Source organism: Leptopilina heterotoma, unplaced genomic scaffold, assembly GCF_015476425.1.
Source record: "Leptopilina heterotoma isolate Lh14 unplaced genomic scaffold, ASM1547642v1 Lhet_244, whole genome shotgun sequence".
Classification (NCBI taxonomy): domain Eukaryota; kingdom Metazoa; phylum Arthropoda; class Insecta; order Hymenoptera; family Figitidae; genus Leptopilina; species Leptopilina heterotoma.
In genome coordinates this window covers 135,050-162,970 of record NW_025110959.1, presented here as the reverse complement: position 1 = coordinate 162,970, position 27,921 = coordinate 135,050, and the positions used below count along the sequence as shown (strand labels likewise).

General features: G+C 23.2%; 1 protein-coding gene across 1 annotated transcript in view; it reads left to right on the top strand.

Annotated features, from left to right (window-relative positions):
• LOC122503110 (rRNA methyltransferase 2, mitochondrial) overlaps window positions 1-27,921 on the top strand; it is a 175,286-nt gene that overhangs the window by 111,431 nt on the left and 35,934 nt on the right. Inside the window, exon 5 of the mRNA XM_043613541.1 lies at window positions 14,221-14,253. The gene's annotated coding sequence lies outside the window, so the exon portion shown is untranslated. The remainder of the gene's footprint in view (window positions 1-14,220; window positions 14,254-27,921) is intronic.

Here is a 27,921-nt window from a genome sequence, read left to right as displayed (position 1 = left end):
TGAGTTTCAGTGCATGCCTTTCGGCCTTTGCACTGCACCATACACGTTCACTAAATTACTGAAACCGGTAGTTCAGAATCTAAGAGAATTAGGTATCACACTCGTCATTTATTTAGATGACATACTAATAATTGCCGAAACTGAAACGGAGTGTAACGAAAGTGCTCGAAAAACCCTAGAACTTTTAAAAACTCTTGGGTTAGTTATCAATCGGGAAAAAAGTAAACTTGTCGCTTCAACTCAATGCAGATTCCTAGGTTTAATTATAGACAGTATGAAAATGAGTGTAATATTACCGGACGAAAAAAGACAAGGGTCGTTAAAATTAATAAGGGTTTTTCGAATCAAAAAAGAATGTAAGATCAAAGAATTGGCTCAGGTAACCGGAACCTTGGTGTCAACATGCCCTGCGGTTAAATATGGATGGTTGTACACCAAGGAACTGGAGCGACAGAAATATTTAGCACTGATTGAGTCAAATCAAAACTTCAATGCTAAAATGACGGTAAACGAAAAAATACGGACTGACCTAAATTGGTGGCTTTCGAAATTGGAATTTGCAAGCAATCCTATCAGAAATCAAACCTTTCAATTCACAATCTTCACTGATGCATCCCTATCAGGTTGGGGAGCGTTTTGCCTCGGGAAGAAAGCTCATGGTCATTGGAATGAGGAGGAAAAGAAAAACGCCATTAACTATTTAGAACTTAAAGCCGTCCTGTTCGGATTAAAATGTTTCGCCAGCGACCTTCGTAGCTGCGAAATATTACTCCGAATCGACAACCAGACCGCCATCTCGTATATTAACAAAATGGGAGGCATCCGATACCCAAGACTTACGCAGCTGACCAGACAAATCTGGCAGTGGTGCGAAAGTCGGGATATCTGGATTCAAGTTTCATACATACCCTCAAAACAAAACACGGAAGCTGACAAACAATCCAGACTGAGGCCTTCGAATACGGAATGGCAATTGTCGAAGTCAGCTTTTCGAGAAATTGAAAGTAAGTTCGGGAAATTCGACATTGACTTGTTTGCATCCAGGACGAACGCAAAATGTAAAAAATTTATTTCCTGGCAGAACGACCCGGAAGCCTTTGCAGTTGATGCATTCACAATATGTTGGTCAGATTATTTTTTCTACGCGTTTCCCCCCTTTTCGATCATACTAAAAATGTTACGAAAAATCCAAAGCGATCAGGCGGAAGGGGTTGTGGTGGTACCCTACTGGCCATCACAACCGTGGTATCCGTTATTCAAATCTCTTTTAGCGTCCGAAATTATTCATTTTGAGCCCAATAAAAAATTGTTGTCATGTCCATACAGAGAGCAACACCCACTCGCGGACAAACTTATCCTGGTGGCCGCACTGTTATCAAGGAAGGCTTCAAGATGAGAGGACACACGGAAGAGACCGCCAACATCATGCTGTCGTCGTTATCCGATAGAACGTTAAACGAGTACATTGAATGTATATAGGGCAGCGTTGTCATTGATAATGAATAATGAGCACCGCAAAAATCCACAAATAATCAGGTTCTTCAAACGAGTGTCCAACATGAAACCTCAGGCACCGAGATACGACACAACATGGAATCCGCAGTTAGCATTAAATCATTGGATAACGTTATATCCCAACGAAAATATCACGTTGGAAAATTTAACTGAGGACAGGAAATACGAGCAGCCAAAAATTATTTTTATGTTACCGGAAGCCACACAAGGAGCCACTGTGCAGTCGATTAGCAGGTGGATAAAGTAAATCTTGGATGAAAGTGGAGTAGACTCGGGATTCACAGCGTACTCGACAAGACATGCATCGACTTCGGCAGCGCTCAAAAATGGACCAAAAATTGAAATGATAAAACAAGCGACTGGATGGACTGCTCAATCGAAAACTTTTGCGAACTTTTATAACTTACCACTGAGGCAAGAAAAAACGTTTGCAGAAGCGATTTCTGAAGAAAGCGACTCAGATTAATAACATGTGCAATTTTTCTTTTTTCTTATCATTTTCACTTTATTCTCTTTTTCTTAAATCATCAAGTTTATTTTTGTTAAGCGTAAATCGAGCTAAAAATTCAGTTATTTCCAATTTTCTCAATTCCGTTCGAATGTTAAACAGCGAAAGTACAAATCTGTATAAAACAAATAAAGTAACACAGAGTACAAAATCACAACCATTATATCTTTGAACAACTACAAAATAATTGATCTCGAGGACGAGGCAGCGTAGTACAATTGAAAGATTGAACGAACTTACCTAAGTGAAGTTCAATCAGAATTGTGCTAGCTGCCTCGTCCGAAGAGATCACACCCACCCAAATCATGTAAACAAAATCACCCACATCCCTGGTTGCGATTTATAGTACAATATCTTTGAAATTAATGAAAGTGTCATGGCGGCGAAGAGACGACATCTACAGAGTGACGAAGGAATTATCCTTTTTATTTTAGTTTGAATTTAAAATATCTGTGCGAAACGAATAGTAATTCCATTACTACAAAATAATTGATCTCTTCGGACGAGGCAGCTAGCACAATTCTGATTGAACTTCACTTAGGTAAGTTCGTTCAATCTTTCAATTATTAAAGATAAATAACAAAATTATTCCCGAGAATTCAATTATTTTGAGGCATTTTAAGAAAATTCTTTGCAAAATTCAATTATTTTCATAAATAACAATATTCATCGCAGAATTTCAATTATTTTTAATAAAATTTTAAGCGAGTTTCTTAAAAAATGAAATTATTCTTAAAAATTTCATTAAAATTCGTCGAAAGGATTCAATTCCTTAAAAATTTGTTGATAAAATTCTTTATGGTAATTGAAATTTAAGAAACATTCAATTATTCAATAAATTGTTTTTTTTATTTAAATAATTGAATTCTAGTAGAATTTTCGAATAAAAGTTGTTTTAGAAATGGATTTCAGTTAAAGTTTTAGATTATAATTGAATATTAATAGCAGTATAGCGTGAATTTTTAAAAATAATTGAATTTTGAAATTATTTTTTTTTGAAAAAGGTTAATTGAATTTTTTAAATATTATTTTAAGTTTTTATTTTCTAATAAATATTTAATTGAAGAATTTACGAATAATTGAAATTTTGTAAAATTGAATATTGTAAACAAAGGGATTTGAAAATTCTCAAAAACATTTTGTACAAAATTTTAAAAAAATAATGGATTTATAGAAAAATTGTAGTTAACACTAAAAAAAATTTAATTTTGGAGAAGTTACGTATTTTTTGAACGGCCCCTAATAATACTCAATGCTGAATTTCAATTATTTTTAAAACAATAAATTTTAATCAAATTTTCTTCGAAAATGTAATTATTCTTTAAAATTTTGTTATAAATTGTCGAAACAATTCAATTATTTAAAAATATGCTGATAAAATTTTTTATGATAATTAAATTTTAAGAAACATTCAATTATTCAATAAATTATTTATTTTCGTATGCAAATAATTGAATTCCAGTAGAATTTTCTAATAAAAATTGATTTAAAAATGAATTTCAGTTGAAATTTAAGATAATTGAATATTAAAAGCAATATAGCATGAATTTTTAAAAATAATTGAATTTGGAAATTTTTTGAAAAAGTAATTGAATTTTTTTATATTATTTCAAGTTTTTATTTTCTAATATATTTAATTGAAGAATTTACGAATAATTGAAATTCGTAAAATTGTATATTGTAAACAAATAGATTTGAAAATTGTCGAAGAACTTGTTCGAAAATTGATTTGAAGAAAAATTTTAGTGAAAAATTTTTAAAAAATAATAGTAAAATTGAAGTAATAAAAATAATTTTGAAGAATTTATATTATAAGAATATTGTAATATTCTTGTTATATAAAATAATGATTTTATCAATTTGCCATTTTTAATTATTGTAAAACATGAAGGAATAGATCACTCCGAGTTGAAGACTCGGAGTTATCGATATCTTCATGTTTTATATAGTTATGAAAAATTTAATTTCTAGTTTGAAGTAAAATATTCTCTTATTTGACTCGGACTGGTCATATTTTTGTCAGTAATTAGGTCCGTAAATGGTCCGTAATTTTTCTTTTTTGGTCCATAATGTCCGTATTTTTAAATACTTTCACTAGTTCGAGCCCTGGGTTAGGGAAAAAGTGAAAAGTTTGTCTAAAAATCAGGAAAAGATAAAATTAAATTTTTGTAGCAATCCTGAAGAAGAAATAAAAAAAAGGAATAAAAAAAGGAAATTAAAAACGAAACTTTCCCATTGAAAGAGAAAATGAAGAGAGCCCTCCATATAGCTCTTCTCTCTCCTCGTTTTCGTCGAAGCGCAGCAATTAAACTTATAACCTGGCCATTATCGCAAATTAAAGTGGTCACTACTTCATCCAGATTCCCATATATGTAACGCACTCAATTCTCAATTTTGCAAGTATAAGGGGGCACACAGACGGCGTGTGTTGGTTCTTCCTTTTCCCTAAGGGTGAGAGCAAAATCCACGAACACTGTCAATGTGTGTCAGTGTGTGAAAGCAAACGAAAGAGAGAGAGAGAGAGAGAGGAAGAGAGAAAGATGTATGCCTAAAGATAAAAACAGAAAGAAAGGGATGAAAACATGTTACAGAATAGAAGGGAACGTGGTATAGGGACGGGACACATTCAGAGACTGATGGCACAAACCTTTTAGGCAAAACTAATGCACTGAACTTGTAACATTGGAGGCACACTAGGATTCATTACGGGAAGAGTAGTATGCAAAACATGGAACACCACGACACTGACTCGCGGATGTAATTACCTGCTTCGCTTCGTACTTGAGCGGAATGTTTTATGAACTACTGTGTTTGCGAAAGAGCACTCACATTTACATAGGCACCCACACACGCGAACATTTATAAATATACACAAACATTGAAAAGTGGACGCTCAACTCAACGCTAAAATCTATAATAATCTATTAATAATAAAAGAGCAATTCGCGAATGCCAACACACTCTTATATACTCTGCATTTTCTCCCTTTACTCCATTTTTTCCTTTTTTTAAAAATGGGTTTGTAGAAAGGGCCTTGCCGAAAAATAGAAAATCTTAGGTCCTTGCTTTAGTTCCTTTTCAATTGGAAATAAGTTTAAATTAATTAAAATTAATTAGCATTAATTAGTTAGAATTAGTTAGAAATAGCAAAAGATAATTAACAACTGTATTCTGCAGGGTTGCCACAAAACATTTGATTTTCTTTTTCCCTGATTTTTCCTTGATTAACAGACAAAATTTTGACTTTTTTCCTGACCCTAAGGGACTGTCCATATATTACGTAAGACATTTTTAGAAAATTTGACCCCCCTCCCCTCATAAGATATTTTAACATACATTAGCGTTATTTTTTCTATTGTTTGTAAAAACTTTCTGACCCCCTCCCCCTAAATGTCTTACGTAATTTATGGACGGTCCCTAAAGACTATTCTGATTCACTCTAAAAATTATTAGATACCTATACTCAAAAAAAAAAAAGTCCTATTACATTTATTTACAACTTTCTTCAAAAGTAAAATTATTCCAAAACACCAATAACTTCTTTTTTAAATAAATATTTAGTTATTATTATTTTTCCACAGGAATTATGATTTTCAAATTCAAATATTTTGAAATTCAACAACTGATAAAAATATTATTGTAAAACATGGAGAAATGGATCACTCCGAGTCTTCGACTCGGAGTAATCGATTTGTTCATATTTTATAATAATTAAAGACAGGAAAAAAGAAGTGTCATTTTAACACTAAAAGTAGTGTTAAAACAACACGCAACATTTTTAACCGATACTGTGTGATTTTAACACTTCATTAGTGTTAAAATAACCCTAGGAGGGTGTTAAATTAACACTAGAGGGTGTTAAATTAATATACATTTTAAATGGGGTTAAAATAACACCAAAATTGTGTTAAAACAACACCATGTGAAAACTACACTCAACAAATTTAACACATTTTTTTCTGTGAAGATGTCCGAGTGATAAAATCATTATTTTATATTATAATATAAGAATATTGTTATACTGTAACTCCTTCAAAATTATTTTCATCATTTCAATTCAATTATTATTTTCTACAATTTTTAAATAATTCTGCCAATAATTTGTAACTTCTGAAAAATTAAATTTTTTAAAAATATTTTTTTTAACTAAAATTCTTCTTTAAATCCGTTACTTATACTAATTTTTGAAAAAGTTCTTTGAAAATTTTCAAATTCATTTGTTTACAATTCAAATTTACGAAATTTCAATTTATCGGAAATTCTTCAATTTAAATACAGATTTGAAAATAAATACTTGAATTAATTTTTAGAAATTTTGATTAAGCTTATTGAAAAAAATTAGTTCCATTGAATTTTTTAATGAAATGTATGAAAAATTCAAATTTTCAAAGATTTTAATTTGAAACTTTTACAAAATTCAATTATTTCTAAAAACTTCATTCTATAATGCTTTTCTAATATTCAATTATTAGGATTCAAAATTTTAACTGAAATTTTTTGATACATAAAAAAAATAAAAAATAAGTGATTAAAAATAATTGAAATTCTCCTAAGAGTTTTATTATTTTTATAAAAAGTAATTAAATTATTGCGAAGATTGCTCTATTTTAAATAATTGAATTTTTGGCGAAAAATTTTGCTATTTGTAAAGATAATTGAAATCTTGAAGATATAATTTAAAAAAAAATTTTGAAAATAATTGAATTTTGGCGAAGAATTTTGTTATTTAAAAAAATAATTAAAATCTTGACGATATAATTTTTAAAAAAAAATTTGAAAATAATTGAATTTTGGCGAAGAATTTTGTTATTTATAAAGATAATTGAAATCTTGACGATATAATTTTTAAAAAAATTTTGAAAATAATTGAATTATTATCTAAAACTTTTACTGAAATTAATTTTTAAATTAATTTTTATTAAAAAATTCTACGAGAATTCAATTATTTAAATAAAAACAGATAATTTATTGAATAATTGAATATTTCTTAAAATTAAAATCTTATACATAATTTTATAAACAAATTTTAAAAAAATTGGATTCTTTCGACGAATTTTGATAAAGTTTTTAAGAATAATTACCTTTTTCGAGGAATTTGATTAAAATTGTATTAAAAAGTCATTGAAATTCTGTCAAAATTGCTTTTAAATAATTGAATTCTTTTGAGAAATTTTATTAAAATAATAGATATACAAATTATTGAATTAAGAAAATTTTTTGAAAATAATTGTTGCAAATGAATTTTATTAAAAAATTTTGAAAATAATTGAATTTTATTACTTTTGAAAATAATTGAATTCTTGTCATGAATTTTGTTATTTATGAAAATAATTGACTTCCTCCGAATGGTTTTATTATTTATGAAAATAATTAAATCCTTGAAAAGAATTTAAAAATTTTATTAAAATAGTAGAATATTGAAAATCATTGAATTAAGGAAAGTTTTTTAAATTAATCGAATTTTGCAATGAATTTTTTTAAAAATTCCTGAAAATAATTGAATTTTGTAAAAAATTTTGCTATTTTGTAAATGAATATTGTATATATTTGAAATGTTGACGACAATTTTTTAAAACTTTTTGAAAGTAATTGAATTTCTGCGAAGAATTTTATTCATTTTGAAAATAATTGAATTCTCGCGATGAATATTGTTATTTATGAAAATAATTGAATTTTGCAAAGAATTTTATTAAAATTCCTTAAAATAATTGAATTTTGTCGAAAAATTTTGCTTTTCATTTATAAAGATAATTGAAAAATGTTGACGACAATTTTTTAAGATGTTTTGAAAGTAATTGAATTTCTGCGAAGAATTTTATTAATTTTGAAAATAATTGAATTCTTGTGTTGAATATTGTTATTTATGAAAATAATTCAATTTTAAAATGAATTTTATTTCTGAATAAAATTGAAGTTTATCGAAGAATTTTGATATTTATAAAGATAATTGAAATGCTGACGAGAAGTTTTTAAAAATTTTTGAAAATAATTAAATTTCTGAGAAGAATTTTAATATTTATTAAGATTGCGTTAAAATAAATTATTGTGAGAGATAGAAAAAATTTAAGGTTTTTTTAGAATTCGTGATAATTTCATAATTCGATTCATTCATTCAAAAATTCAAACTGAAAAAGAAATTTATTATATTCAAATAACCGATTAATTAACTATTATGAATTACCTAAATATTTAATTGAATAAAATAATATTTATTGGAGTTAATTAAGTGGTATTTGCTTCAAATACTGAAATTATTAGTTCAAATACCTTTTGATTGATTTCAATAAATATGATTCGATTTAATTAACTATTTAATTGATAATATAGTCAATTAATCAGTTATTTGAATCAAATAAATTTTTTTTTCAGTGTATGTTATAATTTTTTAGAGAGAGCAATATTTTTCGTAATTTTAATCTAAAAAAATGTAGAAAAGCTCGAAATTTAGGAAAAGATTAAAAATTAGTATAGGAACGAAATTAACCATCTGCCTGAGCTAACGACCGGACCGTTATCGTCAAAAACGTCAAGTTGATTGCCTGGAGGGAACTATGGGAGGCTGATTATAAAGCTCTAGAAGTGGAGAGTGAATTAAAGTTTCAGAACTTCCTTTTCTACTATATTAAATTATTAACTTAATTTGAAATTTCTATTTTTACTAATTATTACTCAGAATTGTTTATTTATTCCCTTATACTCATTTTACTTATTTTTACAGATATTTTACATTTCTTGCAAATTGCAATACCATCCTCAATAATGGGTCGTTTTTTTGCTTATTTTCTATATAGATAAGCTTATTTATTTGGCTATACTTTTAGAGTAGTGTAAATACAAGAGTCAGCAATATTTAAATGTTCGCGTTATCTTTTAGAAATCCGGAAATGTTAGTCTTGTTTCTTTCAATGACTCCTATAAAGATTATTAAAGAATCATGTATGCTGTTAAAAAGAAGTACAGAAATAATTCCAATGATTCTTTCTCGAGAGAATAATATTCTCAAACAGTGAAGACTCTGTTGGTTTAATTCTCAGGATTTCCTGTTTCCTGCAACGCTGTCTCACTGAAAATACATTTTGTTACTGTTATAATGCACCTTTCAGAAAGTCAACATCCATATCAACATTTATATCATCAGCAGGTTTTTGGATATAATTATGACTTTTTCGACTACTTTCAAAAGTTGCGAATTTTTTCGAGTTATTTTTCAAAAATTCTTTTCAACTGAATATTTTTATTCGAATTAACCAAACACTTGTACGTGTTTGGTTAATTCGAATAAAAATATTCAGTTGGGAAAAATTGCATTCAAGTAAGTTTTTTGTTTCTGTAAATAGGACTCAGGTTTTAATAATTTTTTAAACTTTTTTCGACTTATTTTCTAAAATTGCGACTTTTTCGACTTTTCTTCCAAATATTGCAAAACAAAATACCACCTTTTTTTAGTACAATTTATAAAATGCAACTTATTTCGATTTTTATATAGTAGTAAAAAATAACTATAAACAAATGTGTCAAAAATTATTTTTAAAGTATTTTTTTAATGAAATTTTTTAAATATGCAATTAAAGAGATTTTGAATAATTGAAATTTAGTGAAATTTCATGAAAAATAATTGATTTTTCGGATATTTTGTTACAATTTTTTAAAATCAACTTTGGAAGAATTGTAAATGCAAATTTTGAAAATAATTAAATTCTCAAAAACTTTAATATGAATGATCGTTAAGTGTATATTTATAATTGAAAATTAATGAAATTTTTTAGATTTATTTTTTAAATTCTGGAGAAAATAATCATGTTCAAAATATTTAATTAAAATACTTCAGAAAATGAATTAGTTTTTTTTAATTATACTAAAATTCCTTTGAGAAATTCATTTATTTTCGAAAAATTACATTTATTTATTTATTTATTTAGAATAAATTACAATATTTTTAAAAAACTGATTCTTAGAATTATTTTATTATAATTTATTAAGATTCAATTATCTTCGAACAACAAAGTAAAGTAAAATTTTAAAAAATTTACTTTTCCAGACTTAAAATTTTATAAAAATCATTTTTATATTTATAATTAAAATTCTTTAAAAAAATTGGATTATTTTTTTATATTTTTCAAAAAATCAATTATTTTTTGACAGACTTTACCAATTTTTAATTATTTTAAAAAGATTTAAACAAATTTCAATTATTTTTGAAAGATTTTATCAATTTTTCATTATTTTTAAAAAAAGGCTACTAAATTTTAATTTATTTTTGGAAGATTTCACCAATTTTCAATTATTTTTAAAAGAGTTTACCAAATTTCAGTTATTTTTAAAGGAGTTTATCAAATTTCAATTATTTTTAAAAGATTTTATCAATTTTCAATAATTTTTAAAAGATTTCACCAGTTTTTAATTATTTTTAAAAGAGTTTACCAAATTTCCAATTATTTTCAAATGAGTTTTTTTCCAATTCTATATAATTAAATAACTATTATCTTTCAAAAATTATTTTTGAATGTAACTTTTTTAAGATAATTAAATTTTTAAAATATACCTATTATTAAATTATTTTTGAATAATTGAAATTTTGTGGAATTCAATTGGAAATAATTGATTTTTTAAAAGTATTTTATAATAATTTCTGAAAATCAACTTTGAAAGAATTTTAATTGCAAATTTTGAAAATAATTGAATTCTCAAAAATGTTAATAAAAATTTTTCAAGTATAAACTTTGTAAATAAAAATAATGAAAATTAGTTTTTATAAATTATACTAAAGTGTTTTTGAAAAAAGTGATTCTTAAAATTTTTTCATTGAGATTATTTAAAATAATTTAATTATTTTTAATATTTTTAAATTTATATTTAAAATTCTTCAAAAATTTTTATTATTTTTTTATATTTTTTAAAAATTCAATTATTTTTTAAAGATTTTGATAAATTTCATTTATTTTAAAAACATTTTTTCAAATTTCAATTATTTGGGAATTATTCAATTGCATATATAATTAAACTGTTATCTTTCAAAAATTAAGTAAAAATATTTTTTAAAAAATTAATTTTCAGAATTTTTCCATTATAATTTTTTAATAATATTATATCTATAAATAATTTTTAAAAAAACGTGGTCAGTTACAGTTACATTTATTATAGAAATATTGAATGTTTGTAATTTTGTATTTAAATAATTTAATTCTTGAAGAAGTTTTGGAATATTTTTAAAAATAATTTGATTTAGAGATGAAGTTTAGTTAAAAACTGTAGAAAATAATTAAATTTTGGAAGAACTATAGTTGTAATTTTTATCAATTATTAAATTTCAGAAAATTTAAATTTTTCTTAAATTTTATTTTCCGCGAAAAAACAAATAATAAATATTTATTTAACAAAACTATTGAAGTGTTGAATGAGTGGTTTAGAAATTAGTGAAAGGGGAAAATCAGGGAAATAGAAAATAAAATTTTTATAACAACTCTAAATTAAATAAACAACTTCCCACGTGAACGATTCTACGGAAACCGTTCTACGGAAATTCACTTTTAAAAAACTGTCGAATTGTTACAAACTCCAATTGGAGATGGTAACAGTCTTTTATACTTTTTATTATTATTATTTCCTTATTATTATATTTTTTTAATATTTAATTCTTTTTTTATTAATTTTACACGGAAAAAAATCTTTAGTTGTTAAAAACTGTTAAACTGTTATCAACTCCAATTGGAGTTGGTAATAGTTTTTTATACTTTTTATTATTTCCTTATTATATGTTTTTAATTTTTAATTTTTTTTATTAATTTTACACCGAAAAAAATCCTTAGCTGATAAAAAATGTTAAACTGTTACCAAATCTAATTGGAGTTGGTAACAGTTAAAAATATTATTTATATTTACTTCAAGTGGAAACTAAAATTTTTCTTTTCTATTTTTTGGTGAATTTTAAAAAAATCGGTTTTTCGAATTTTTGATAATTTTTAATAATTTTAGATTTTTTACCAAAGGGTGGAGACTATTAATTAAGTAAAGTGTTTTTTAAGAGCCCAAAAATAATGAAGCTAAATCCCATAAAAGGGAGGAAAAAATGTTTAATTTTATGAAATTCGGATTTTTGAATTTTTGGTAATTTTCGACAATTTTAGATTTTGCACCAAAGAGTCGAAACTATTAAATAAGTAAAGTATTTTCCAAGAGCACAAAAATAATAAAGCTAAATGCCATAAAAAAGAAGAAAAAATGTTGAATTTTAAGAAATTCGGTTTTTCAAATTTTTGATAATTTTAGATTCTTTACCAAAGGGTGGAGACTATTAATTAGGTAAAGTGTTTTTGAAGAGCCCAAAAATATTGAAGTTAAATGTCATAAAAAAGAAGAAAAAATGTTGAATTTTAAGAAATTCGGTTTTTTGAGTTTTTGATAATCATGAAAATCGTATGGGATTTTTAAAAGGCTTCTGGAAATCAGGGAAGTCATGGAAAAGGCCTGGAATTTTTTAAGGGTCTAAATTTTTCCTCTTTTTCATTTTTTCTCTTCAATAGAAATTAAATTAGAAATTTTAAGATATAATATATATTATACGACGTGGAAATTAAATTTAAAATTCCACTGGAATTTCCTAAAAATTTGACCTGGAAATCATGGAAAATGTATGGAATTTTAAGTTCGGATTTTCTGTAGGAACCCTGATTTTACTTAAAAGTGGAAACAACTTTTTATCATTTTGCATCCTTAAAAAGATGAATTCCCCGAATAATTGAACAAAAGGATTAATATATGTGGTTAGAAATGAAAATTTACGAGAATAGGGAAAATATATAAATTACGCGGTGGGGGGAAAAAAAGGCGGCATATTTATCTTTTGATGCAAATTACTTCTCACTTGTATAGGCATATGCGCATTTCTCACTCGAAGCTTTTCCCTTCAATGAGCGCATGCTGAGAATAACACTTGACTTTCTCAATGTAAATGAACATCGTTTATTTATTGAGTTTACCAACTCGAATGGATGGATTATAAAGGAAGCGAATGAAGGAAGAGAAGAGCTCCGCAGTCTTCGGCCAATTGAAACAAACATTCGTTCCACGAAATTAGTCTCACTGCACTTGTATGCATATAAAAAAAAAAATTAAGTGAAAATCCGTTGCATTTTAACACCCAAGAGTGTGTGTAATTAAAAAAAAAAGAACGAGAACCACCAGAACGGAAGTAGAAGATATAAAGTCTCATAAAAAATTTATTTTCTCGCAAATCTTTCGAATTCTTGAAAATCTTGAAATTCTTGAAAATTTTAAAATTCCTGAAAATCTTAAAATTCTTAAAATTCTTGAAAATCTCAAAGGGTTGGCAATTTTTGCGAAATAATAATGAATTTTCGGAAAATTTGAGACTTTATATCATAAACATATTCAGTGTGTTGTTTATAGACATGTTTATAGAATTTATAATAAAAATTTTTCTTCTTCTCGCATTATTTCTTCTTTGGAGTTATAAAATCTTATTGACAAAACTTTCTTTTTCGCTTTTATGACTAAACGGATTTTTTTTCTTTGTATTATATATATATATTCTTTACTTTTTGATCTTGCTTCCTTTCATCAACACGGATATGCGGTTGGGAGAAATACCTGCTCTGAAATAAAATTCATGGTCATTTAATTTTTAATGTATTATTTGTTTTAAAAAATATATTTATATATGAATCAGTAAAATTCTGTGAATCATAGTTGGAAAGTAAATGAAACGTAATTATATTTAATTGAACTATTTTTCTGTATACATATCTGCTAACGATATTTCATATAGATTGTTATCTATTTTTTTTAAATCTATTTTCTTCATTTTTATATTTTATTTCTCAATTTTTAATTTTTTTATTTTATTTTACTACATTTGGAGGAAATGTGGAATTACTTTTAGTATTTACAAAGTAATAACTGAACTGTTTGGAAATTTTGCGCATTTCTGCTTTGCAATTTGTTATACTTTTACTATTTTTGAAGTAAATTTTAGTGATTTTGATAAATTTTTATCTTATACCTAATCCCCTTTTTTATTAGTTACAAATAGTTTGGTAAATTACTATTTAAATATTGATTAATGGAAGAAACTTAATAGAATTATTTATAGAAAATTTATATTATTTATATTATTTGTTTTTATTTTATTTTTTGATAATAATTCTAATATAAAGTTTTCTCTTTTCTTTCTGTTTCAGGAGAGTTAATGTTTTTCCTGACGAGTTTATTTCGTAAGTAAATATTCATCGAAATATGTATAATTATATATTGTAAGTAAAATATAATTAGCAAAGGAGTATAATTATTAAAAAATTCTATTTCGTTTATTTTTACGAAAAAAATATTTTTATGAAATTGATAATTAATGAAATTGAAAGAAAATATCGGAAAATAAATATTTGTTTTGAAAACTTCTTTTCAAATATTTACAAGCGATTATTTACATACGTAGTAGTTTAATTATAATTTTTTATACTCAATGTGAAAAATCCCCTTATTTTTGAAACTGAATCCTTTTTTTAGGAATTAAAATCCCTTTTTTTAATTAACTCTCTAAAATAAAATTAGTAAAAATTACCAATGGGAACTAGTGACTAACTTTTTGTTTTTGGATTAATAAATTTTACTAACAAATAGTAATTTCTACCAATTTATTAGTAAAATTTACCAATTTTTGAAAAACAAAAAGTCAGTAACTAATTCAAATTAGTAAACATTTTTACTAATTCAAATTAAGAGAGAATATTATATGAAAAAAATCGCTGTAACTAGAAAGAATTTTTTAAACAAACCTCTAAACGTATTTAGATTTATTTTTATTAATTTTTTTAATGAAAATTAAATTTAATTAAATTAAAACTAAATAAGTTTAAATTTCTCTAATTATAGTAATTTTTTAAACAAAAAAATTGTATGGCTTATAAATAAATAGAGGATTTAATCGTCTTCAATTAATTTTAATTAATTAATTCTATTTCTGACAATAATTTCTTGTTAACTCAATTCTTGAAGAACGATTGTTCTTAATTAATAATAATCTTAATAATTATTACTTACAAATAATTTAATGAATAATTTTACTAAAATATTTCACAATTAATTCAATTTTACATGAGTCACATTTCCAATTTTCATAAATAGATCGCATCTTTAAAATTTGTCAATGAATTTAATTAGAAATTCCTCGAAAAATGTAATTATTCTTAATAATTTTATTAAAAATCATCGAAAAAAACATTTATTTATTTGTTGATAAAAATTCTGTATAAGAATTAAATTTTGAGAAACATTCAATTATTCAATAAATTATTTATTTTTGTAATTAAATAATTGAATTCTCGAAGAATTTTCTGAAAAAAAATTATTTAAAAATGAATTTTAGTTAAAATTAGATTATAATTAAATATTAAAAGCATTAGAGCGTGAATTTTTAGAAATAATTGAATTTTGAAAAATTTTCAAATTAAAATCTTTGAAAATCTAAATTTTTCATATTTTCAACTATAACAATTCTGTGGAATTAATTTTTTTGAGAAAGTTTTTTTGGATTTTTTAAAAATTATTTGAAGTTTTTATTTTCTAATATATATTTAATTTAAAAATTTTTGAATAATCGAAAATTTTGTAAAATTGAATTGTAAACAAATGAATTTAAAAGTTCTCAAAGAACTTTTTCAAAAATTAATAAAAATAATGCATTTATAGAAGAATTTGAGTTAAAAAAACGAACAAAAATTTAATTTTGGAAAAGTTCCAAATTATTGCAGAAAATTAATTATTTTCAAGAGTAATAATATTCTTCGAAAAAATTAAATATTGTTCAAAAATAATAAAATTCTTCTTAGGAATTTAATTACTTTCACAAATAACAAAATTTTTCACAGAAATTCAATTCTTTTTAAACATTTTAATACAATTTTTTACAATAATTTGATTATTTTCATAAATCATAAAATTCTTCTGAGAAATTCAATTATTTTTGAAAATTTTAATAAAATTCTTAGCAACTATTCAATTTTTTTATAAACAATAAATTTCATGGCAGGATTTCAATTATTTTTAATACAATTTTACAGGTATTGCTCGAAAAATGTAATTATTCTTAAAAATTTAATTTCAATTCTTTGAAAAAATTAATTAATTAAAACAAAATTTTTTTTTTAATTCTTTGTAAGAATTCAATTATTTACACAAATATTATAATTTTACACAGGAATTTAATTATTTTCAAATATTTTAATAAAATTTTTTAATAAATTTTAATAAAATTGTTCGAAAAAAATCAATTATTTTAAATACAATTTTAATTACATTTTTTTGAAATAATTCAATTATTCATTTAAATAATAAAATTCTTCCCAAGAATTCAATTATTTACATAAATAATTCTTCGAAAGAATTCAATTATTTCGATAAATAACAAAATTATTCCCGAAAATTCTCAAAGAACTTTTTCAAAAATTATTAAAAATAATTAATTTAAAGAAGTCTTTTAGTTAAAAATTCTAGAAAATAATAATCGAATTGAAATTATGAGAATAATTTTGAAGAAAGTTGCAGTAACAATAAAGCTATAGGTATTCATGTTTTCGAATAATTTTACAATATTATTTTGAGAATGAATCAGAATATTCTTTAGAGTCAGGGAAAAAGACAAAATTTTGTCTGGAAATCAGGAAAAAGTCAGGAAAAAAAAATTTTTTTGTGGTAACCTTGTTAATATTTAAATTATTGAATTTATTTTTGAGTTTTTAATTTTTTGAAAATTCAAAAAAAAATGGTACGAGATAAAATTTTCTCATACTAAATAGAATTAATATGTAAAATCGTTGGCAAGCAATAGTAATTAATGGGTGGAAAATAAGCTGTAGAATTTAATCTACACTCGAGATCCTCAAAAACACATGACGCGGGAAAAATGCGCGCGTATTCCGTCGAAATATAACATCACGCAGACGCTAAATTTTCTGACCGTATTATTTTCTGACTGGTATAATCTATGTCTTGATGATATGTAATAATTGGCGCCGACAAAGAATTCAGTGTTTAACGCAATCATTTGTACAAGCGTGCAATAGTTGTATGTCGTAATTGGGTTAATGGCTGCAGTACGATGATACGAAAATGATTCAAATATGCAATGTAGCATGTTCACGACAACGGAAATGCATTCCTTTCAGCGCTCAAAATTACCTTCTTATATATATTTATTTTTACAAGAGAAATTTATTATTTCAAATCTTATGTTAAAATATTAACTTTCTATTATAGAGATTTGGAGAAAAATATTTTCTTCTGACAAATGAAAGCTTAATGTTTATAAATTAGATGTTTACGAGGTGTTTATTATTAATTAATAAACGCTTTTCTTAAGGTGTTTATTATTAATTAATAAACGTCTTTCTTAAGGTGTTTATTATTAATGAACAAACCTCTTTTTTATAAAGGTGTTCATTATTATAATAATAATTTTTTTGAGATGGATTTAGGATTTAGGGTAAATTTTCCTTGCAATGAAAAAATTTATTTGGTCCAAATAAACGATTTTGATACTAAAAGAATTCAATAAATAGAAAATTCGATTACTTTTGTTATTTTCCTCGAGATACAATTTATATCGAGAGTCGATATTTGCTTCAAATTATATACAGTATTTGCTTCAAATACTGAAATTATTGGTTTAGATAAATATTTGTTACTGAACCTATTAAATTATTTATTTGTTTTGAATAAAAATTGTATTTACTGTGAATAAAATTAATATTTGAACCAAACAAAATTTATTTTAACCAAATAATGTTTCTCAGAATCCTAATATAAATTATTTTAACCAAATAATGTTTCTCAGAACCAAGTAAAATATATTTGAAACAAATAATGTTCATTTGAACAAAATAATGTTTCTTAGAACTGAATAAAATTTATTTAAACCAAATCATGTTCATTTTAACCCAATAATAATGTTTCTCAGAACGAAATAAAATTGATTTGAACCAAATAATATTTTTTGAAGCCAAATAATATTTGTATGAACCAAATAATGTTTCTCAGAATCAAAGAACATTTTTTTGAACCATATAAATGTTCTCAGAACCGAATAAAATTTATTTGAATTTTGAACCAAATAATGTTTCTCAGAACCGAAAATATATTCTTCCAAATAATATTTGTATGAACCAAAAATAATCTTTATTCGAACCAAATAAAATTTATTTGATCCAAATATTATTTGTGTGAACCAAATAATGTTCAATTGAACCAAATAAAATTTATTTGTTCCAAATAATACGTATTTCATTTAAATAATATTTGTATGAACCAAAAATAATGTTCATTCGAACCAAATAAAATTTATTTGATCCAAATATTATTTGTGTGAACCAAATAATGTTCAATTAAACCAAATAATATTTATTTCATCTAAATAATATTTGTATAAACCAAAAATAATGTTCGTTTGAACCAAATAAAATTTATTTTTACCAAATAATCTTATTTGAACTAAATAATCTTTGTTTAAACCAAATAATATTTATTTCATCTAAATAATATTTGTATGTACCAAAGAAATGTTCATTCGAACCAAATAATACTTATTTGAGCCAAATAATATTTTCTTGAACCAAAAAAGTAACGTAGTTGTTTCTGAGTCAATAATATCTTCTTTTTAGTGCAGAGCAAACTTTACAATTTACAAGAACAGTTCTCACAAAGAATGAATTTTTGATTTTATTTTTGAAAAATTTTTTTCGCAACAAAAATACGAGTTTTTCGAGAATACGAATCGAAGAAGGAATTTAATTCCTCTCCGAATTAATGACACGAGGTTTTCTATCTTTCCTAGGAAGGCAAATGTCTTATAAATGATTTTTAATGTGATTGTTTTCAATTTTACTCTCTTCATATAGAAAAAAAATGATATTTGACATAAAGAATTATCAGCGCGCATCTATTTTTACTATAATACTAGTGAATGTTTTAAAAATGAATAATATACTAACGATTATCTTGTCACTTTCCTTTAAGTACACAAATGTATATGTACGGATACTTATATTGGTATTAGTGTATTAGTGAGTGTATTATTAACAAGTAAAGTTTGTAAAATAACAAGTTTTCCAAAGAGAGGCGTTTGTAACGTGGTGCAAGTAGTTGCTTATAATGAGAACATAGCTTACAGTCTTGTTAACTATTAAACTTAAAGTAGTAAATTATAATCTAATATGTATTCGCCCCGAGGGGAACACGAAACATTCGTATATAACTATTCTTCGACTTTATTTCTAATATCCTATTAGCGTATTAGATTAATATTAATTTTTATCTGCACAACTACGAGGTGTATTTAAACATCAATTTCTCTCACTTTTTTTATTTTTTTTTTATTTTTAATTTTTTATCTCACTTTATTTTGGAGAAACAATCGATTATACCATTAAACTTTATATTTGGTTTTTAATGAGTGATTTCCAATCAAAGATTCTTCTCAATTTGGGGCAATTAGTGATAAAAGCTGGAAAGGATCAATCACTTTGTGTCCGATTGATGGATCCTTTCTACTATTTTTTTTTCATTTATTGTATTCTTTTTTTTTATTTGTTTTATTCTTTTTTTATTTTTTTATTATCTTTATTCTCTTTATTTTCTATATTCTCTGTTATTTCTTTATTCTCTGTTATTTCTTTATTCTCTTTATTTTCCTTATTCTTTTTTATTTCTTTATTCACTTTTATATATGTTTTTTATAAATAATAGAAATCGAGCGATAGAATCTTTATTCTTATTATGACATAAATGAATTTTAATTATAGATATTAATAATTATAAAAGTTAATAATATTATTTTATTATACAAGTTGAAAATTTGGAATTACAAAAAGAAGCAAAGTCTGTCGTGTATTTTTCGAATTCTTGCGAGGATCTTGACATGAGGCGCGGACAGAATGTTTTTCTTCATCAAAGAGCGCATTTTTCTATTTCAATAGAAAATATATGTACAAAGATGTTCTTTATGGGAAAATACGTATTACTATTGCAGGAAGTTTCAACTTCAATGCAGCAACGAGAGTAACAGCAGTCTATAAATCATATGGGTGAAGAAAATTTATTATCCGCAATTTTATTTCTATGTCTATATTTATATTCTACCTATAAATACATATAGAAATAGAAATACATAGAAAAAGAATTAATATATATTTTATGTATATTTTTCTTTCTGCGAAAAAAATTATTCTTGTTTTAAAAAAAAAATTATTTCTCTAAGATTTTATTTTTGAATTAAGAATATTACTCTTCGTTGAAGAATATTTTTTTTTTTTAATGGAATACTCTCAACTTAGAGAATAATTTTCATCCATCCTCTCACAGTTTTCTTAAAAGTATCTAATTGATACTAAAGTGGTATCAAATTGTACCAAATTGTATCAAATTGTATCAAATTGTATCAAATTGTATCAGATTGTATCAAATTGTACCGAATAGTACCAAATTGATGCCTAAAATGTGAATCAATTTTTTATTCGACCTATATTTATGGTATCAATTGGTTGCAAATTGATGCTTTTAACAGGGCTTGTACAAGGTCCGTAAATCCCGTAAAGGTCCGTAAATTTGCTTGAAGTACGTGAAAGTCAGTTTTTTTTGTAAAAAGGTCCGCAAAGTCTGGAATTTGATTGAGAAAAGACGAAAAATTCGTAAAATTGTACGATATAATTTGGAGAATTTTAGAGAAATTACAAATAATTGCAGAAATTCCATTATTTTCAAAAGTAATAAAATTTTTCGCAGAAATTCAATTATGTTCAAAATTTTTTAGATATTCTCGTCAAAATTTCAATTATCTTAAATAAATAATTAAATTCTTCTTCAAAATTCAATTATTTTCAAAAATTTTAATAAAATTAATTCTTGGCAAAATTTCAATTATTTTCAAAAATTTTCCGTAATTCAATGATTTTTAATATCTACTATTTTAATAAAATTTTCCAAAAGAATTCAATTCATTTTAAAAAAATTTAATGAAATTCTACACAAACTTTTAATTATTTCCATAAAACAATAAAAATTTCACATGAATATTCAATTATTTACAAATTTTTCATAAATTTCTTCGCAATCATTCAATTATTTTCATAAATAATAAAATTTTTACTGGGATTCAATTATTATCGTAAATAATAAAATTCTTTTTAGGAATTTAATATTATTTTCATAAATAATAAAACTCATTGCAAAATTTCAATTATTTTTAATACAATTTTAATCAAATTCCACGAAAAGTGAACATTTTTCTTAAAAATTTCATTGAAATTCGTCAAAAGAATTCAATTATTTAAAAATTTATTTGGTAAAATTCTTTGTGAGAATTCAATTTTAAGAAACATGCAATTATTCAATAAGTTTTTTTTTTGTATTTAAATAATTGAATTTTTTTTTGAGAAAGTTTAATTCTGTATTTTTTTGAAGTTATTTGAAGCTTTTATTTTCTAATATATTTAATTGAAGAATTTCTGAATAATCGAAATTTTGTAAAATTGAATTTTAAACAAATAAATTTAAAAATTCTCAAAGAACTTTTTAAAAATTTAATAAAAATAATGCATAATTATAGAAGAATTTTAATTAAAAAAACAAAAAAAAATTTAATTTTGAAAGAGTTACAAATTATTGCAGAAATTCAATTATTTTCAAGAGTAATAATATTCTTCAAAAAAAAATGAAATACTGTTTAAAAACAATAAAATTCTTCTCAGAGATTCAATTATTTTCACAAATAACAAAATTTTTCACAGAAATTCAATTCTTTTTAAACATTTTAATAAAATTTTTTATAATAATTCAATTATTTTCATAAATAATAAAATTCTTCTCAGAAATTCAATTATTTTTTAAAATTTTAATAAAATTTTTAGCAACTATTCCATTAATTTCATAAATAACAAAGTTCATTGCAGGATTTAAATTATTTTTTATACAATTTTGCAGGAATTGCTCGAAAAATGCTTAAAAATTTAATTTTAATTCCTCGAAAAAATCAATTACTTAAAAAAATCTTTTTTTAAAATTCTTAATTCGAAGAATTTAATTATTTAAAAAAATACTAGAATTTTTCACGGGAATTCAATTATTTTCAAATATTGTAATAAAATTGTTCGAAAGAAATCAATTATTTTAAATTCAATTTTAATTTAATTTTTTTTTTAAATATTTCAATTATTCCTTTAGATTTTAATAAAATTCTTCTCAAGAATTGAATTATTTACGTAAATAATTCTTCGAAAGAATTCAGTTATTAAAGATAAATAACAAAATTATTCTCAAGAATTCAATTATCTTGAGGCATTTAAACAAAATTCTTTTGCAAAATTCAATTATTTTCATAAATAACAATATTCATCGTAGAATTTAAATTATTTTTATGAAAATTTCAAACTAGTTTCTCAAAAAATGTAATTATTTTTTAAAATTTTATTAAAATTCGTCGAAAGAATTCAATTCTTTAAAAATTTGTTGATAAAATTCTTTATGATAATTGAATTTGAAGAAACATTCAATTATTTAATAAATTGTTTTTTTGTATTTAAATAATTGAATTCTAGTAGAATATTCTAATTTAAAATTTTTTTAGAAATGGATTTCAGTTCAAATTTTAGATTATAATTGAATATTAATAGCAGTATAGCGTGAATTTTTAAAAATAATTGAATTTTCAAATTATTTTTTTTTTAAAAACGTTTAATTGCGTAATTTTTTGAAACTATTTAAAGTTTTTATTTTCTAATATATATTTAATTGAAGAATTTACGAATAATTGAAATTTCGTAAAATTGAATACTGGAAACAAATGGATTTGAAAATTGTCAAAGAACTTTTTTGAAAATTATTAAAAATAATCGATGTAAAGAAGAATTTTAGTTAAAAATTCTTGTAAATAATAATTGAATTGTAATTAATTTTAGCACTCGGTCATCTTTAATTATTATAAAACATGTAGAAATCGATCACTCCGAGTCGAAGATTCGGAGTTATCGGTATTTTCATGTTTTATAATTATGGAAAATTTAATTTCTAGTTTTAAGTAAAATGTTCTCTTATTTGACTCAGATTAGTTATATTTTTTTTTTTGGTCCGTAATTTTTCATTTTTGGTCCGTAAAGTCTGGATTTTGAAATACTTTCACTGGTTCGAGCCCTGTTTTAAGTAAACAGTGCTTAGAATAAAAGAACGTTTTTTAAGACATTTTCGTGAAGAAAATAAAAGGAATCCGCTTAAAAGAAGAATATTTTTTTTCGGTTATGCAATAATGCAAAACGAAGAGAGAAGTCTCCTCTCCTCATCATCATATGTTGAGGGGAATTCAAGAATCGCGAGAGTGACAAAAAAAATCGATCGACTGGCGCCAGATTTTTATAACAGATCGTTTTCTCAAGGTCGATGTGCCGGAGAAAGGCGACATAGGCGCCATTGCAACAGTGCAATTATGCATCCTCATGATGCATCCTCATCCTCATGCTGATCACTCCACAAGTCTCACGTTTATGTTATGCAATTCTACAATATCATTTATTGTGTATATCATTTATACGTAATCTATTATAAATCGTCAACGAAAGAAAAAGCGTTAAAAGAAACACACTTTGCATCATTTTAAATACGGAAGTCAAAAAAAAAAAAAAAAAGTCAATCTTTCAACTCACATACATAAGGATCTTGAGATACTTCCTGTATTTTCTAACTTGTTTGGAAAAAAATGTTTCTTAAAATTTAATTACCATAAAGAATTTTATCAATAAATTTTTAAATAATTGAACTCTTTCGACGAATAAAAATTTGAACTACTCTTGTAATTTTTATTAATTTTCGTTGCTGATTTTTTTCTATAACTTTTTCATAATTCCGAATAGTCAATCGTATGGATTTTCAAGAATTATAATTTATTCGAAAAATCAATTTTTTTCGAAAAATAAAAAAAAATAATTGTAAATCAGTTAAAAATTACTTTTATTAATTTTTTATAATGTAATATGATTGCAGGAACTGAAAAAGTGTAAAAATAATTTGGATACCCCTAAAAATCGTCATTTTTGATCGGCTCAAATTTTACTAGTAATTTTTAAAAAATTCAACTATACTTCCACATTTTTTATTATTTTTCGTTGCCAAATTTTTTGTAGACTTTTCTAACGATTCTGAATAATCAATCGTATGGATTTTGAAAAATTTTAATTTTTTCAAAAATAAAATTCTCAAAATGGCCGAAAATTTTTTTTTTCAATTTTAACTATATGGAATAAATTTTTTTATTCTTTTAACAACGTAAATATCTCGAAGGGTTGAAATTTTACCGGTCTCTCCCCTTAAGAATTTTAATATAAATTCAATTATTTTCAACAATTTTGATAAAAGTCTTTTAAAAATATCATTTTCAAAATTTTTTAGTGAAATTTTTTTAAAAAATTCAATTTTAAAAAATTCAAATAAAATTCTTCAAAACAATTTAATTATTTTTATGAATTTTAAAATCCTCAGCAATAATTCAATTTTTATTTTCATAAATAAGAAAATTCTTCGCAAAAATAAAAATATTTTCTTTAATAAAAATTTTACAAAGAAATTCAATTATTTGCATAAATAATAAAATTTTTCTGAGGAATTAAATTATTTTCAATATAATTATTTTAATAAAATTTCGCAAAAGAATACAATTATTTTTAAAAATATTATTTGAATTCAATTATTTTCAAGAGTTTTAGTAAAAATTCAATTATTTTCAATAATTCTGATGTAAAATTAAATAATTCAATTATTTTTATAAATTGTATGTAATTTTTAGCAAACAAGTCAATTATTTTTGTAAATAAAAAAATTCTTCTAAGAAACTAAATTAATTTTTCTACCTACAAGTTTAATAAAATATCTATGCAAAATTTCAATTATATTCAAGATAATTTTAATAAAATTTCTCTAACAGGTTCAATTATTTTTGAAAATTATAATACAATTTTTTTAATCAATTTAATTGTTCTCAACAGTTTTTAATAAAATTCTTTGTAAATTTCAATTATTTTCTAAATTTTCAGTAAAAATTTATTTAAAAAAACTTCAATATTTTAAAGAATTTTAATAAAAATCTTTCCAAGAATTAAATTATTTTCAATATAATTTTTATTATTTGAAAAAATAATTATTTAAATATAATTATTGAAATAATTCAATTATTTAAAAAAATGTTAATAAAATTCTTGAAATAAATTCGATTATATTCAAATTTTTTTTATAAATACTTTACAAAAATTCGATGATTTTCACTACATAAAAAATTTAATGATTTCTGAATATAATTGAATTCTTGAATAGAATTTAAATAAATTTTTTTTTTAAATAATTGAATCCCTCTGTGTAAAAATTTATTATTCTGCAAATAAATGAATTTTTACAAAATTTAAAAAATCCTAAGTAAATTTTTGAGAGGAATTTTATGAAAATTGTATTTAAAATAATTGAATTCCTGCGGAAAAAATTTTGGTCCTACTATTTATTGATATAATTGAATTCTGTCGCAGAATTTAAAAATAATTTGATTTTTCCTTGGAATACAAGTAAAATTATATTTAAAATAATTGAATTCCAGCGAAAATTTTATTATTCATGAAAATAATTGAATCTGAATTGAATTTTATTACAAGTTTTTTAAATAATTGAACTCCTGTGAAAAATTCAATTATTTTTAAAAATAATTGAATATTCTCGGAGAATTTTTACAAGATTTTTAAAAATAATTGAAATTTTCGAAGAAATCAATTTAAACTAGAATTGAAAATAAGTAAAATCAGGATAAGAATTTTATTATTTGTATAAAAATATATGAAGATTTTTAATTTTATAAATTTACTTTTTGCAAAGAATTTCATTACAATTATTATAAAAATAATAATTGAATTCTTCATAAAATTCAATTACTTTGTTAATTTTCAGTAAAAATTATAAAAAAAACTCCACTATTTTCAAGAATATTGAAATAAATTCTTCAAAACAATTCAATTATTTTAAAGAATTTTAATAAAAATCTTGCCGAGAATTGAATTTTTTCCAATACAATTTTAATTACATTTTTTGAAAGAATTAAATTATGAGGAAAAATGTTGATAAAATTCTTGAAATGAATTCAATTATTTTCAAATTTTTTGGATAAATACTTTGCAAGAATTCAATGATTTTCAGTACATTAATTTAAAAATTAAAAACATTTTACGGAGAAAACTTATTTAAAAAGTTAGGAAACAAAAAAGCAAACAACAAATAATTTCAAACTGCGAACAGATTATCGAAATACAACGATTATTAATATAGAAGAAGAAGAAATTTTCAAAAAGAAAAAATTAACCCAAAAGAAACTGAATTCGAATAATATACAGGAAGAGAAGTGTTTGTTTTAAGAAAAATGTTTATTAATTTGATTGCAAAATGGGTAAATAAAAGATTACAAGGACGCAAATCATATATATGAAAACGTGACATTGTTCGCGGGAAGAAATTAAATATTTGTGTATATGTGGGAAATTGTATATATAAATGAGTTTGCCAGGCGAAGTGATGCTGGAATGTGCGAACAAGATAGGCATCGAGGAAGCTAGATACATGATGTGTGCAAGTATCTCTCTGACAAACTGCAATATTCTACGAAGCTAATCCCAGCACGTTATAAATGTTGCTTTCATAAAAGAAAAATCAAAATGATTGATCAATTTTTTTTCACCTCATTAAACTTGAAGCGAGCAACGCGCATTCCTTTTTTTTAAATTGTTAATTGAAATATTCATTTTTTTAGTACGACAAAAGTAAAAGTACGTGTATAATACATAAAGTGAACTAAGGTCAGAGTGTTATTTAAGAAAATATGAAAATATTAGAAAACGCGTATTCATTCAAGACTGTACAAGGTTATAAAAATTTGTAACAATTTTTCTTATATGCGTATTGTAATCGTATTTCTTCATTATTACTTTTTTTTAATCACATAACAAAATTTTTTTTTATATACGTAACAGAAAGAAAGGGGAAAAAATAATTTCATAATTTTTATTAAATCAAAAACTGTCCCTCACAGTAAAAAGTGAATCTTATTTTAAGAACTGTCTGAAATTTAACAAATTTTAAAGATCGTAAATCCCTCTTTCATTTCTGACCCAAAAAAACATTATTTGGTCAAAAATAATCCGAGTTATGCATTTTTATTTTTGACCATTTTTAACAGTACTGCCAGATTGGAAGATTTTTCTTCAAAACTAAAGAAAATTAAAGCAATCTGCGATATTTGAAGAATTTCAAGAAATATTGTATATTATCAAGTATATATCAAGTATATATCTGTGTATATATCAAATAATAATGAAAATATTTATAAAGATTTAAATAATATAAGCAAACCATTTTTTAAAAATAAATTATAATTTTTGTTCTTTTAATTCTTATGATTATAATAATAAATGTAATAATTATTAATTACTACAGTATAAATGTTACAGTTCTATTTATTTATTTATTATTTTGCAAATTAAAAAATTTTATATTTTCAAATATAAACATCAATTTTTGAATAATTTCAGATTCAAAATTTAAAAAATTTACTTATTAACAATTCTTTTTCGCAAGAATTAAATTATTTTCTACAATTTTTAAAAAAAATTCTTGATAAGAATTAAGTTATTTTCAAAAATTTTAATAAAACATTTTTTCGAAGAATTCACTTATTTTTATAAACAGTAAAATTCATCGCAGAAATTCAATTATTTTCAAAATCAATTTTAATAAAATTTCACGGAAAATATTCAATTATTTTAAAAAATTTTTATAAGAATTCTTGTTAAGAAATAAATTATTTTAAATAATTTTAATAA